Below are 13,419 nucleotides of genomic sequence, written 5' to 3' on the forward strand. Positions count from 1 at the left end.
GTAGAAATTAATGATTATATTCTATGGTAAACTGATTATTAATAGTGGAAAACACACGGTGCCTAGGTGTCTGGGTTTAGAACAGATGGAGCCCCCCCTAAAAGGAGCAGGGCTATCTTTGCAGACCATTTGTTGTCTATTTTCTGACCATTCAGGTTAAAGTGGATTTATGACTGACTGGAGGCAGACACCTCAAGGAGAAGCTGCTCTGTTTGTGTGTATAAAAAGACGCCACAGTTTGTGAACGAGAGTGACTCTTAAGACCCTACTCGGCTGTTATCGTTGTTGTTTTTCTTCACGATAAAGTCTTTTGTCAATTCTTGCTCCGGACCCCTCGTTTTATTTTACTCTCTCTCTCTTGAATTAGCCTAAGTGTTTTAAATCTCGATTAATCCACGACATAATTTGGCGTCACGACCAGGAGGAAATAGGGACTCTCCAGCTGCCGGGCCAGAGGACGGGACTCGAACGGATCATACGACCAGAGCTCAAGGGTAAGTTGTCTTGCCATATATAGGATAGAGTCGTTTGATCTGTTCTTGCCCCGTCTGAAACGCTCAGCAGCAGGTAAAGTGTCTCTTTGATCAAACGAACTAAAATTATAGATAAATGAGCGAGTGAGAGATACGGGGGCTCCGCGGGAGAGATTGACGTGCGCGCGCACATGGGCCATACGCGCGTCTGTGGTTCTAAATGACCAAGACGCTTTGTGGCTCCCTATTTTGATATGAGTTGTTGTTATTTGGTGTTTTGGTGTTTTGGTTAAATAAGCTTACTGTAAGTCCTGTGACTGTCTTGTGGAGGAACGAATTAGTGGAAAGTTCTAACAAGGACAGGGCCAGCAGGCCCGCAGGTCGAAAGAAACAGACCTGTAGGATCTTTTCTGACAGTATCCTATTTGGGGTTGAGTTGTCAGTTGGGAATTAATTCAGTCGTTTTTATTTGAGGAGCTTTCTTGGGATACTGACTAGTGAATTTTAAATGCTCATCTTGGTGCAGTTGACCTGCAGATCCTACACCAGGTGAATTTCTGATTCCGATCTTGCTATTTTGAGAAAACAGGCTTCTCGCACTTTTTGAATAGATAAGTCTCTTGGTTGGGATACCGCTTCAGGTGATTAGCTAATCCTGATCTTGGTGTTTTGAGAAGTTTCTTGTTTGTTCTTGATCTGTTCGAATGGTTATGTATTCAGCCATTATTTTAAAAGAATGGGCCTGTCGTTTGACGTTCCGTTTGAATGAGTTTTGACCCGCTAATCTTCCAATCACGCTGCAGTGTTGGATCTAAAGAAAGGGCCAGTCTGTAACTCTGATCTTGGTGCTGTGTGGCAATAGGTTCTTGTTTGAAATTCTGGTTGATTGATTATCCATCCGACTGTTCATATTTTAACCAAAAGGCCAGTTTCTACGCTCGGTCAACCTTTTATTTGTAATTAATTACAAACAATTCGGACATTTTTCAATATAATATAAAGAAATTGTATGAATCGGCTTATTGTCTGTATTTAAGTCGTGTTAGGATTAAGTTACCTCGGAGATTTTTACGACCCGGTTGATTTTTTTGTTGATTCTGTCATAAATAAATTAGGCGGACAGAGAATAGTTAATTTGTTTGAAGTAATTGATAATCATAAATAAATTAGACGGATAGAGAATAGTTAATTTGTTGAAGTATTGAATAAATGTGTAAATCTTCTTTGACTTAAACATCCCCGCGCTGACTCTAACTGCACGTGCGCGAGCAATCTCACAGGGTACGAGCAGGAGCCTGCAGGCCAGGCTTAAAGATAACAGTGAAGGGTGGGGGCCACATTCCAATCTTCGGGAGGGAGACGAGCGCTTGGGAAGAGTTCACATTTGTAGCTTAGAGATAATGAAGTATTTAAACTAACTAGTAGGATAAACTCAAATAAATTAATAATAATTAATAGTAATAATTTAAAATGGCACCAACAGCGGTAGAGATTTTGAGCAAAAACAATCCATTGCTCAGAGATGAGATAACAAGGATCTCTGAGAAATGGGAGAAAGGAACAGCTAAAACAAGCACGATATGGCCCATGGGAGGGACTTTTGATCCAATAATGTGTAGGGACATGGAGGTAGTAATAAGGAACTACAAACCTAACAGAAGTGGAAAAAAGGCCTTAGAGATGAGAGACAGGGAAAGGTTAGTGCTAGCTTTGTTTGAAATAGAGGGAGAGAGGTGGCGCGCAATACAACGAGTGGCCAGAAAAATAATCACAAAGGAAGAAGAGGCTCAACCTTTGCCTCTGACGCTTGAGCCACCGCCGTACAAACCAACTAACATGCATCCACTGATAACAGACAACGTGGAATTTAAAGGGGAAGTCACACTAGATGAAGGAGATAATAAATGTAACACACAAGGGAGGGTCAGTGGGGACCCAGGCACAGAGGTGTCTGGCTGCAGTACATCAATACAAAGCCCCCTAGTACTCCAGTCACGGGGGAACCTAAGGAGAGCACGAAGGGGAAGAAAGGCACCCGACACCCTCCCAGGTAATTATCCTATTCTAGTCAAAGGACAACAGGTCCAATATCAACCGTGGGGTTCATAGGACTTGGAGGGAGTTATTTCTAAACTCCCTAACATTCATAACGGGGCGTCTAAATGGATTCGAACATTTGAGGAACTCACAGTGGGAAAGCTAATGGCAGTGGGGGACCTGAAAGCTCTGTTGGCAAGAGTATTGGGGTTATCTAAAATGGAGTCTGTACTGAGGAATGGAGGGTTGGATATAATGGACGTAATGCTCGATGGGCTTTCACTTGATCGCTACAGAGTGGCGATGTGGGCCACACTCAGAAGGGAGTTCCCTACCCATATCGATCATAAAAACATGAGAGGTCTCCCTATCAACGACACAGAGAATCCTGCATCCTACCTCCAGGCCCAAGTGGACAGATGGCGCTTGGAGACGAATGAGGATCCTGAGATCCATCCTGTGTTTTCGGTGATGTTCAGAAACTCTGTGATAGAGATTCTACCTAGCCCAATCAAAGTTAAGCTGGATGATGTGGTTGGACTGGTTACAAATAAAACTCACAGAGACTTCTGCGATCATGTGGTTCATGCAGTGGACAAATATCGGCAAAATGAACACAAAATACAGGAACAAAGCAAAGAGGTGCAGAGGAAGCTATCTCAGCTTCAGTTGGAAGAACTCACAAAAAGAGAAAAGGAGAAGAAAAAACAGGTGGTTGTTTCCGAGTCTGTTGATACAATATTGCAAGCCGTCCAGCAGGGCGCACCACAAACCCAACCTCCTCAACAGGCATTCTCTACCCCAGTACAACAGCCTCAGAGCCAATGGTCACCCACTCCACCATTGATATGCACCATTCAGATACACCTACATAATACTGGAAACCCAACAAATGGGAATAGGCAGAATCAGAATAAGGGGCCCAAAGGTCAGTATATAAACAATTTACAACAAGGACACCAAGGACAGTTTAGAAACAATCAACAACAAGGATCCCAAGGACAACGCAAAGGTCCTTTAATATGCTATGGGTGCAACATGGAAGGACATATTAGGAGGAATTGTTTGGCTAGCCCTTATCCACCACAGCAAGGACAGGGTAACAGCTATCAGGGAAGGCAGGAACAAGGAGGTAGCTACCAGGCAGGTCCCTTTATGGGACAGGGATACTAGGGGTGCTCAGAGAATCCACAGGGGGATGGTCAGCTTGTAGCGATCACAAAACAAGCTGATGAGGAACCAATACTGCAGGTTCTGATAAATTATAGAGGCATGCCAATGATGGCTGACACTGGAGCCACTTACACTTGCGTAAGTTCAAAATATGCCTCTCACCTCCCCATGGCAGGAAAATTCACCAAAACTTTAGGATTCTCGGAACACACGCAGTTAATACCTATGACAGCTCCAAGTCATAGGTATAGCTCCATTCTTATTTTAAGTTGTATAAGTGAGCGAATGAGTGAGCGAGTGAGTGAGCGAGCGAGTGAGTGAGTGAGTGAGTGAGTGAGTGAGTGAGAAAGACATTGAGTTGAGTTAGAGGGGTCAGAAGAAGTGATTTGTGAAGAGTGAGACAGAGAAGAGGAAGAGTGTGTGGATTGGCAACGAGAAGTGGCGATGAGATTGGAGAAGGCTTTCCGGTTAGAATTTTCTTTGGGGAGAATGATATCTTTTGATGGCCTTTTAAGATTAATAATCTAGTTTTGGAGTGTGTCCAAAAACGAACAAACCGGAAAGGAAAGGATTACTGAAAGTGAAAATGGTTATGGAGATTTGTGAAAGCAAAGGAAGTGGGTAAAGAGAGGTGAAGAAAGTTAGAGAGAAGGAACGTAAGAAAGGAAAACCCGCCGGTGGTGGCTGGACAGAGAGACAACAGAGAGAAAGAGACTGAATTTGCATTGTGTTTAATAGATTATTTGTGCGTTTGGATGTACTCTGTAATTGGTTCCTGAATGTAACCCTTGTCCACTGTTGTAGAGAAAACATAGAACCACCACTGGGATTGGTGATTCTGTGGCTCTTGGAGACTTTGCATCACGTCGGAACACCATGTGGTATAGATCATTACATCTTGGTACACAGAGCACTGGTGAGACAACAGGTTGGATCAGAGGGAGAAGGTGTTTGGAGAAGGGAGAGGAATATATTGACAGCAAAAAGGGCGGATGCGGACCGACGCAGAGGTAATAAATCAGCGGAGAGGAGGCTGGGGGTCGGTTTAGCTCTGGAAGTAAAGGGTGTCTTGTAACCGAATGGTTGCTAGTTCGATCCCCATCTCCTCCTAGCTGAGTGTTGATGTGTCCCTGAGTAAGTTACATTAGGAATAATTATTTAGACTCAAACATGAGCAATTAGCGTTAAAAATTGTCTGCACACCACACTCCACAGGAGTCAATGGGTTCAATGGCGCCAGGGTAAAGTGACTCATCAAACGAGGAGCGGACCCAACCCATGGACTCTGCGTGGATAGGTGGATGTTATTTTGGTGCTTGGACCTGACGAGGTCTAGGTGCCAAGATAACAACACAAATAAAATATGTCCTTCGAGATTATGATAAGTAATAGACAATTTATTAAAAGTGATCTTATAATTTAGAAAAAACAATCGGCAATACTTAAAAATTAGATCAAATAAGTACGATAAAACGTTATCCAAATTTCTAAATTTAGGTTATCCACAATGAAAAATGTAATTTAAAATAAATAAGTAAAATAAAATAACAAAGGGTGTGTGTGAGCCTGTTCTCATGTGTGTGTCAGGGCTGCCGAGGTAGGGGAGAATCCTCTCCTACTCCGAGTGATGGAGTACACAAGGGGATACACAAGCATACTTCAGATAAAACAATATGGTTAATTACTAAATAGAAACAATGTATCAATTCAGTGTTGAATAAACTAGTTAAGATCAACATAGAGGATTTGGGTTTGGTATAGTAGTGAATCAAAATATGGAAAACACTAAATGCAAGCAATAGGTAGAATAAAAGGTTTAATTAGGTCGTCCAATTTGAATAGATAGTGAAGGGCAATCGGGTAGGATTATGAAGAGAATTGTGATTTTGAGTAACGGTTAAAACAAAAGTGAGTAGCCCAATATTGAAGATGCAAGTTTTAATATTGTGATTTTTGTTTTCTTTCACATCTCCCTAGTTAAGGACAATAGGTGGATTGACGCTACATCTGCTGGGAAGGAGACATACATGCTATGTTGTCAAATTGGATTCGGAAGTAGTGGGTTTACCTTCAAATGCCACTAATACTGCTGCAACACTTTAATAATTTTAACTGATAAATTATATTTTGTTTTATAGTCGCCCTGATGTGCATTCATGACGCACACATATGGCTGCATAAGGCAGATGCGGCTGAAGACTCTGTCTCCATCCCTCCACTTTGCGATCTATACCACCATATAGGTGGGGATTGATCGTATCCCAGGTACGGCATCCTGCAATAAGCCAGTATGGAAGGCTGGTTAGCCAACGACGGGTAAGATCCCACCTTGAAGCCCGGGACAACCTAATTCAGGCACAGTCACGATTACTTGGCAGAGTCACTGTGAGCACTGGCTCACCTGATCATGGAGTGACGGACTGCAACCATCATAGGAAAAGCCGGCTGATGAAAGGTGGAGGGGGAACAGGAGTCAGATATGTCAGCTCTGGCAGCAGAGGTCGTCTTGAAACGGGGCATGTCGCGTTTTATTTCATTTTATTTGACCTTTGTGGCATAGAAGGCCACTAATGCATGTATGTTTTTTCGGTTTAGTGCATGACTTCGGAACAGCGTGGTTTCGGGCGGCTGATGGTAAACCCACCCATATTGGGCTTAGGATTTGGACATACTGGTTTTGATTTCCCTTCCCAAAAGATTGGTTTCAGTTTACTGATGCTTAAGGTTAGACTTTCGACGTTGGGTGCACCAACGGCGTTATTAGATTTGTTTATCATTTAATGCGTATGGTTTTGACCATTGCGCAAGGGGGGAGGTATTGAGGAGAATTAAAAAATTTGAAAACAAGGTTTTTCTTCACCATACTTGCAAACAATGATTGACATCCAGCTAAATGAGTGTGAAATATTTGAAAAAACAGTGTTCAACAGATGGGTAGAAGCAGTCCCATCAGAAGACCAAAGTGCGGCTACGGTAATCAAGGTTCTGACTAGAGAAGTCATGCCAAGGTTTGGAATTCCGTCACAAATTAGCTCAGGCAATAGGGCAGCATTTATTCAGAAAACACTCAAACAAGTGATTTAACATCTGCATGTCAAATAAAGACTAGTCCGTGTCTACATTCCTCAAAACCACAAGGTATGGTGGAGAGAGGAATGGGACGCTTAAGACAAAAATTAACAAAATTAAATTAGAGTACTAAATTAAAGGACTAATGCACTACGACTGACACTAATGAGTTATCGCATGAAAACTAACAGAACGACGCATCTAACCCCGCATGAAATGTTTACGGGTCGACCCATGCCTTCACCTGTCATTAGAGGGCCTCATAAAGGACCTCCATTAGAACAATTGGAAACTGAAGTAAGACGTTATATGGGACAACTAACTGGCATACACAGGCTTATTTTTCAACAAGAGAAAGACAGAGTTCCAGAGTTGGAGAAGGAGCCACCAAGGGGGGTGGAGCCGGGTGACTAAGTGTGCCTCAGGATGTTCAGGAGAAATTCGAACGAGCCCAGGAAAGAAGGACCATACAAAGTCACCAACGCAACACCAACAGCCATCCAAGTGGAAGGAAGTGCCACGTGGTATCATCTCAACCACTGCACAAAAGCTGCTCAACCCAAAGACAGAGACGACCGTGAGGAGGAGGAGCCAGACGCAGACACACGTGGGGCTGACCAGCTGCCCCAGGACCAGATCCAGTCGAGCCAAGAGATACAGCAGCATGATGATGCTGAAAACGGGGAGCCTGTTTCTGATCCTTTACGGGTTGTGCCAGATTTCGCTGGCACAAGCACAGACCCCGAGGAAGGATGAAACCACAGGGACAACACAAACCTGGAAGGGCCAGGAATTAGGGGGTGGTAGGCCTACTGAAGAAAGCCAGAGAGGAACACAGGATAATCCGGCCCAAAATCATTCAGGAATAGTCAACAAGAAAGGGAAAATAGTCTTATATGCTCAGATACCACCGCGAGACCGAGTTAATGAATTTGTGTTTACTGTTATGTCGGATAACCAACCGTTATGTGCATTAACCTTCCGCCAGAATTATGAACATGTGCATAGGAAGAATCGGTGTAAAGTAAATATCCAATTTAATCCAATGAAATGGTGTTTAACAGTAACGTCAGGGATGCATGGGGCTATAACAGAAAGTATAAATTAAATATGAGAGAATATATACTTCTTAAAGCTGTGGCTTGGCAGAACAGACAAGCTTTAGATTGGCTTTTAGCAGAAAAGGGGGGAGTTTGTGCTCTTATAGGTGAAATGGGTTGTACCTTCATTCCAAATAACACTGCCCCAGATGGATCATTCACACTTGCGACGAACAACCTACAGGAGTCGGGTGACTGGGAGAGGATGCTCTATGGGGAGATAGATTGGAGTGAAACTAGAGAGGAGACCGGAATGTGAGAATCAGACCCCCTTCATGTGAACCACAACCATTTCAGACAGTGTGAACACATGGACATTGGACTAATGGGTTTCAGGGCTGGTGGCTGCAAATGGAAGCAACAACCACAATGCCCAAACCCCCCACGTTTATATAGTATACCAGTACATGACGATAATCATAGCTATCAAAATCTATGCAAGCTTGTTGACGATCTTAGTTTTTAATTTCTATCATTTACTTATTTTTTTAAATGTTATTTTTTAAGTTTCATATTTTTATGTAATATATTCTGAAATGCTAATTTTCAATGCATTCTGAAAATACTATGTTATGTGTGAATTCTAGTTAAACATTTGATAGATCTTTTTGCCTTAAACAGGTTTAAAATCCTGAGAATTATGCAGGTTGAGATTCCTGAACATGCTTAAAGGTTTTTAATGATGATCAAATGTAGTGCAAAATATAGCCTAAACGACTGTTATGTTTTTGTTGTGATCTTATCTTACAAAAAAGGGGGGATGTGTGGTAGAAATTACTGATTATATTCTATGGGAAACTGTGATTACTATGAGGTATTTTATATTTAATAGTGGAAAAAACACGGTGCCTAGGCGTCTGGGTTTAGAACAGATGGAGCCCCCTAAAAAGGAGCCGGGCTATATTTGCAGACCATTTGTTGTCTATTTTCTGACCATTCAGGGTAAAGTGGATTTATGACTGAATGGAGGCTCTCTTTGTGTGTATAAAAAGACGCCGCAGTTTGTGAACATTAGTGACTCTCGAGACCTACTCGGCTGTTATCGTTGTTGTTTTACTGCACGATAAAGTCTTTTGTCAATTCTTGCTCCGGACCCCTCGTTTTCATTTTACTCTCTCTCTCTCTTGAATTAGTCTAAGTGTTATATATCTCAGTTAATCCACGACAGACGTCCTCCCATGATCTGAAGTGAGCGTGCGTGTTTGTGTTGGTGAAAGTTTAAGAAATGTACAACTGTCGTTTCAGCTCTCTGGTGCTCCCTGCTGGCAGTATCACTATACTGTCCTCATGTTTCACAAAAATAGTTTTGAGAGACGTTGTCAGTCTTTGTATGTTGCTTAAATCCTCCAAAGCGGTTGGCAGTAAACATCAGGTCACGGTAGGCCACGGAGGCAATGAGCTTGAGTTGAAAAAGAAAAAGTTTACTGCACCTGTTATTCCCAGGCTGTCTCCCATCCAAGTACTAACCAGGGCCGACCCTGCTTAGCTTCCGAGATCAGACGAGATCGGGCGTGTTCAGGGTGATATGGCCGTAAGCAATTAGTGCTGGCGCAAAACCAGGTTTTATACAGTAGCACATAAGGAGTGAGAAAGCTGCTGAGGCTCGACGTTACACTTTACAAAAAAAATCATTAGTTAGATATAAACGGCAGTAATTGATTCAGTAGGACTCCTTATCCATGTAAACGATCATTGTGACATCTGAATTCATTAATTATCTGAAATACACTGCGTGGGCGTGTGATGTTAAATGTTTGAACCAAGGTTAACGGTTAAAGTGTCAGAGAATGGGTGGTGATTTTTTTGACGTCCTCCATGATCTGAAGTGAGCGTGCGTGTTTGTGTTGGTGAAAGTTTAAGAAATGTACAACTGTCGGTTCAGCTCTCTGGTGCTCCCTGCTGGCAGTATCACTATACTGTCCTCATGTTTCACAAAAATAGTTTTGAGAGACGTTGTCAGTTTTTGTATGTTGCTTAAATCCTCCAAAGCGGTTGGCAGTAAACATCAGGTCACGGTACGCCACGGAGTCAATGAGCTCGAGTTGAAAAAGAAAAAGCTTACAGCACCTGGTATTCCCAGGCGGTCTCCCATCCAAGTACTAACCAGGCCCTACCCTGCTTAGCTTCCGAGATCAGACGAGATCGGGCGTGTTCAGGGTGGTATGGCCGTAAGCAATTAGTGCAGGCGCAAAACCAGGTTTTATACAGTAGCACATAAGGAGTGAGAAAGCTGCTGAGGCTCGACGTTACACTTTTACAAAAACAATCATTAGTTAGATATAAACGGCAGTAATTGATTCAGTAGGACTCCTTATCCATGTAAACGATCATTGTGACATCTGAATTCATTAATTATCTGAAATACACTGCGTGTGCGTGTGATGTTAAATGTTTGAACCAAGGTTAACGGTTAAAGTGTCAGAGAATGGGTGGTGATTTTTGGACGTCCTCCCATGATCTGAAGTGAGCGTGCGTGTTTGTGTTGGTGAAAGTTTAAGAAATGTACAACTGTCGTTTCAGCTCTCTGGTGCTCCCTGCTGGCAGTATCACTATACTGTCCTCATGTTTCACAAAAATAGTTTTGAGAGACTGTTGTCAGTCTTTGTATGTTGCTTAAATCCTCCAAAGCGGTTGGCAGTAAACATCAGGTCACGGTAGGCCACGGAGGCAATGAGCTCGAGTTGAAAAAGAAAAAGCTTACAGCACCTGGTATTCCCAGGCGGTCTCCTATCCAAGTACTAAAGCAGGCCCGACCCTGCTTAGCTTCCGAGATCAGACGAGATCGGGCAGTGTTCAGGGTGGTATGGCCGTAAGCAATTAGTGCTAGGCGCAAAACCAGGTTTTATACAGTAGCACATAAGGAGTGAGAAAGCTGCTGAGGCTCGACGTTACACTTTTACAAAAACAATCATTAGTTAGATATAAACGGCAGTAATTGATTCAGTAGGACTCCTTATCCATGTAAACGATCATTGTGACATCTGAATTCATTAATTATCTGAAATACACTGCGTGTGCGTGTGATGTTAAATGTTTGAACCAAGGTTAACGGTTAAAGTGTCAGAGAATGGGTGGTGATTTTTGACGTCCTCCCATGATCTGAAGTGAGCGTGCGTGTTTGTGTTGGTGAAAGTTTAAGAAATGTACAACTGTCGGTTCAGCTCTCTGGTGCTCCCTGCTGGCAGTATCACTATACTGTCCTCATGTTTCACAAAAATAGTTTTGAGAGACGTTGTCAGTTTTGTATGTTGCTTAAATCCTCCAAAGCGGTTGGCAGTAAACATCAGGTCACGGTACGCCACGGTAGGCCACGGAGGCAATGAGCTCGAGTTGAAAAAGAAAAAGCTTACAGCACCTGGTATTCCCAGGCGGTCTCCCATCCAAGTACTAACCAGGCCCGACCCTGCTTAGCTTCCGAGATCAGACGAGATCGGGCGTGTTCAGGGTGGTATGGCCGTAAGCAATTAGTGCAGGCGCAAAACCAGGTTTTATACAGTAGCACATAAGGAGTGAGAAAGCTGCTGAGGCTCGACGTTACACTCTTACAAAAACAATCATTAGTTAGATATAAACGGCAGTAATTGATTCAGTAGGACTCCTTATCCATGTAAACGATCATTGTGACATCTGAATTCATTAATTATCTGAAATACACTGCGTGTGCGTGTGATGTTAAATGTTTGAACCAAGGTTAACGGTTAAAGTGACAGAGAATGGGTGGTGATTTTTTGACGTCCTCCCATGATCTGAAGTGAGCGTGCGTGTTTGTGTTGGTGAAAGTTTAAGAAATGTACAACTGTCGGTTCAGCTCTCTGGTGCTCCCTGCTGGCAGTATCACTATACTGTCCTCATGTTTCACAAAAACAGTTTTGAGAGACGTTGTCAGTTTTTGTATGTTGCTTAAATCCTCCAAAGCGGTTGGCAGTAAACATCAGGTCACGGTACGCCACGGTAGGCCACGGAGTCAATGAGCTCGAGTTGAAAAAGAAAAAGCTTACAGCACCTGGTATTCCCAGGCGGTCTCCCATCCAAGTACTAACCAGGCCCGACCCTGCTTAGCTTCCGAGATCAGACGAGATCGGGCGTGTTCAGGGTAGGTATGGCCGTAAGCAATTAGTGCAGGCGCAAAACCAGGTTTTATACAGTAGCACATAAGGAGTGAGAAAGCTGCTGAGGCTCGACGTTACACTTTTACAAAAACAATCATTAGTTAGATATAAACGGCAGTAATTGATTCAGTAGGACTCCTTATCCATGTAAACGATCATTGTGACATCTGAATTCATTAATTATCTGAAATACACTGCGTGTGCGTGTGATGTTAAATGTTTGAACCAAGGTTAACGGTTAAAGTGTCAGAGAATGGGTGGTGATTTTTTGACGTCCTCCCATGATCTGAAGTGAGCGTGCGTGTTTGTGTTGGTGAAAGTTTAAGAAATGTACAACTGTCGGTTCAGCTCTCTGGTGCTCCCTGCTGGCAGTATCACTATACTGTCCTCATGTTTCACAAAAATAGTTTTGAGAGACGTTGTCAGTTTTTGTATGTTGCTTAAATCCTCCAAAGCGGTTGGCAGTAAACATCAGGTCACGGTACGCCACGGTAGGCCACGGAGTCAATGAGCTCGAGTTGAAAAAGAAAAAGCTTACAGCACCTGGTATTCCCAGGCGGTCTCCCATCCAAGTACTAACCAGGCCCGACCCTGCTTAGCTTCCGAGTTCAGACGAGATCAGGGCGTGTTCAGGGTGGTATGGCCGTAAGCAATTAGTGCAGGCGCAAAACCAGGTTTTATACAGTAGCACATAAGGAGTGAGAAAGCTGCTGAGGCTCGACGTTACACTTTTACAAAAACAATCATTAGTTAGATATAAACGGCAGTAATTGATTCAGTAGGACTCCTTATCCATGTAAACGATCATTGTGACATCTGAATTCATTAATTATCTGAAATACACTGCGTGTGCGTGTGATGTTAAATGTTTGAACCAAGGTTAACGGTTAAAGTGTCAGAGAATGGGTGGTGATTTTTTGACGTCCTCCCATGATCTGAAGTGAGCGTGCGTGTTTGTGTTGGTGAAAGTTTAAGAAATGTACAACTGTCGGTTCAGCTCTCTGGTGCTCCCTGCTGGCAGTATCACTATACTGTCCTCATGTTTCACAAAAATAGTTTTGAGAGACGTTGTCAGTTTTTGTATGTTGCTTAAATCCTCCAAAGCGGTTGGCAGTAAACATCAGGTCACGGTACGCCACGGAGTCAATGAGCTCGAGTTGAAAAAGAAAAAGCTTACAGCACCTGGTATTCCCAGGCGGTCTCCCATCCAAGTACTAACCAGCCCCGACCCTGCTTAGCTTCCGAGATCAGAAGAGTTCGGGCGTGTTTTTTTTTTTTTTTTTTTTTTTTTCCCTTTTCTGTCTTCCTTTTTGTCTCTCTTTCTCTCCCTCTTTCTTCTTTCTTTCCCCTTGCCTTCTTTCTTCTCTTCTTTCTCCTTCCTCTCTCTTTTTTTTCCTTTCAGCCTCCCGATCTGTTGCGATGTCAGGTTTTTACCCTGAACATCATCTCCCACGTACA

General features: G+C 43.0%; 5 non-coding genes and 1 pseudogene across 5 annotated transcripts; all 6 read right to left on the minus strand.

Annotated features, from left to right (window-relative positions):
• Window positions 1-9,270: 9,270 nt before the first annotated feature.
• LOC130378241 (5S ribosomal RNA) lies at window positions 9,271-9,389 on the minus strand (annotated as a pseudogene).
• Window positions 9,390-9,907: 518 nt separating this feature from the next.
• Window positions 9,908-10,026, minus strand: LOC130378251 (5S ribosomal RNA). Its single transcript, XR_008894596.1, has one exon. It is a non-coding gene; the product is annotated as a 5S ribosomal RNA (ribosomal RNA).
• A 520-nt stretch (window positions 10,027-10,546) lies between these two features.
• Window positions 10,547-10,667, minus strand: LOC130378237 (5S ribosomal RNA). Its single transcript, XR_008894584.1, has one exon. It is a non-coding gene; the product is annotated as a 5S ribosomal RNA (ribosomal RNA).
• Window positions 10,668-11,195: 528 nt separating this feature from the next.
• LOC130378263 (5S ribosomal RNA) lies at window positions 11,196-11,314 on the minus strand. Its single transcript, XR_008894607.1, has one exon. It is a non-coding gene; the product is annotated as a 5S ribosomal RNA (ribosomal RNA).
• A 529-nt stretch (window positions 11,315-11,843) lies between these two features.
• On the minus strand, window positions 11,844-11,963 carry LOC130378293 (5S ribosomal RNA). The gene has a single exon (XR_008894634.1). It is a non-coding gene; the product is annotated as a 5S ribosomal RNA (ribosomal RNA).
• A 529-nt stretch (window positions 11,964-12,492) lies between these two features.
• On the minus strand, window positions 12,493-12,612 carry LOC130378213 (5S ribosomal RNA). Its single transcript, XR_008894559.1, has one exon. It is a non-coding gene; the product is annotated as a 5S ribosomal RNA (ribosomal RNA).
• Window positions 12,613-13,419: the final 807 nt, after the last annotated feature.

Source organism: Gadus chalcogrammus, unplaced genomic scaffold (assembly GCF_026213295.1).
Source record: "Gadus chalcogrammus isolate NIFS_2021 unplaced genomic scaffold, NIFS_Gcha_1.0 GACHA070, whole genome shotgun sequence".
In the NCBI taxonomy this organism is placed as follows: domain Eukaryota; kingdom Metazoa; phylum Chordata; class Actinopteri; order Gadiformes; family Gadidae; genus Gadus; species Gadus chalcogrammus.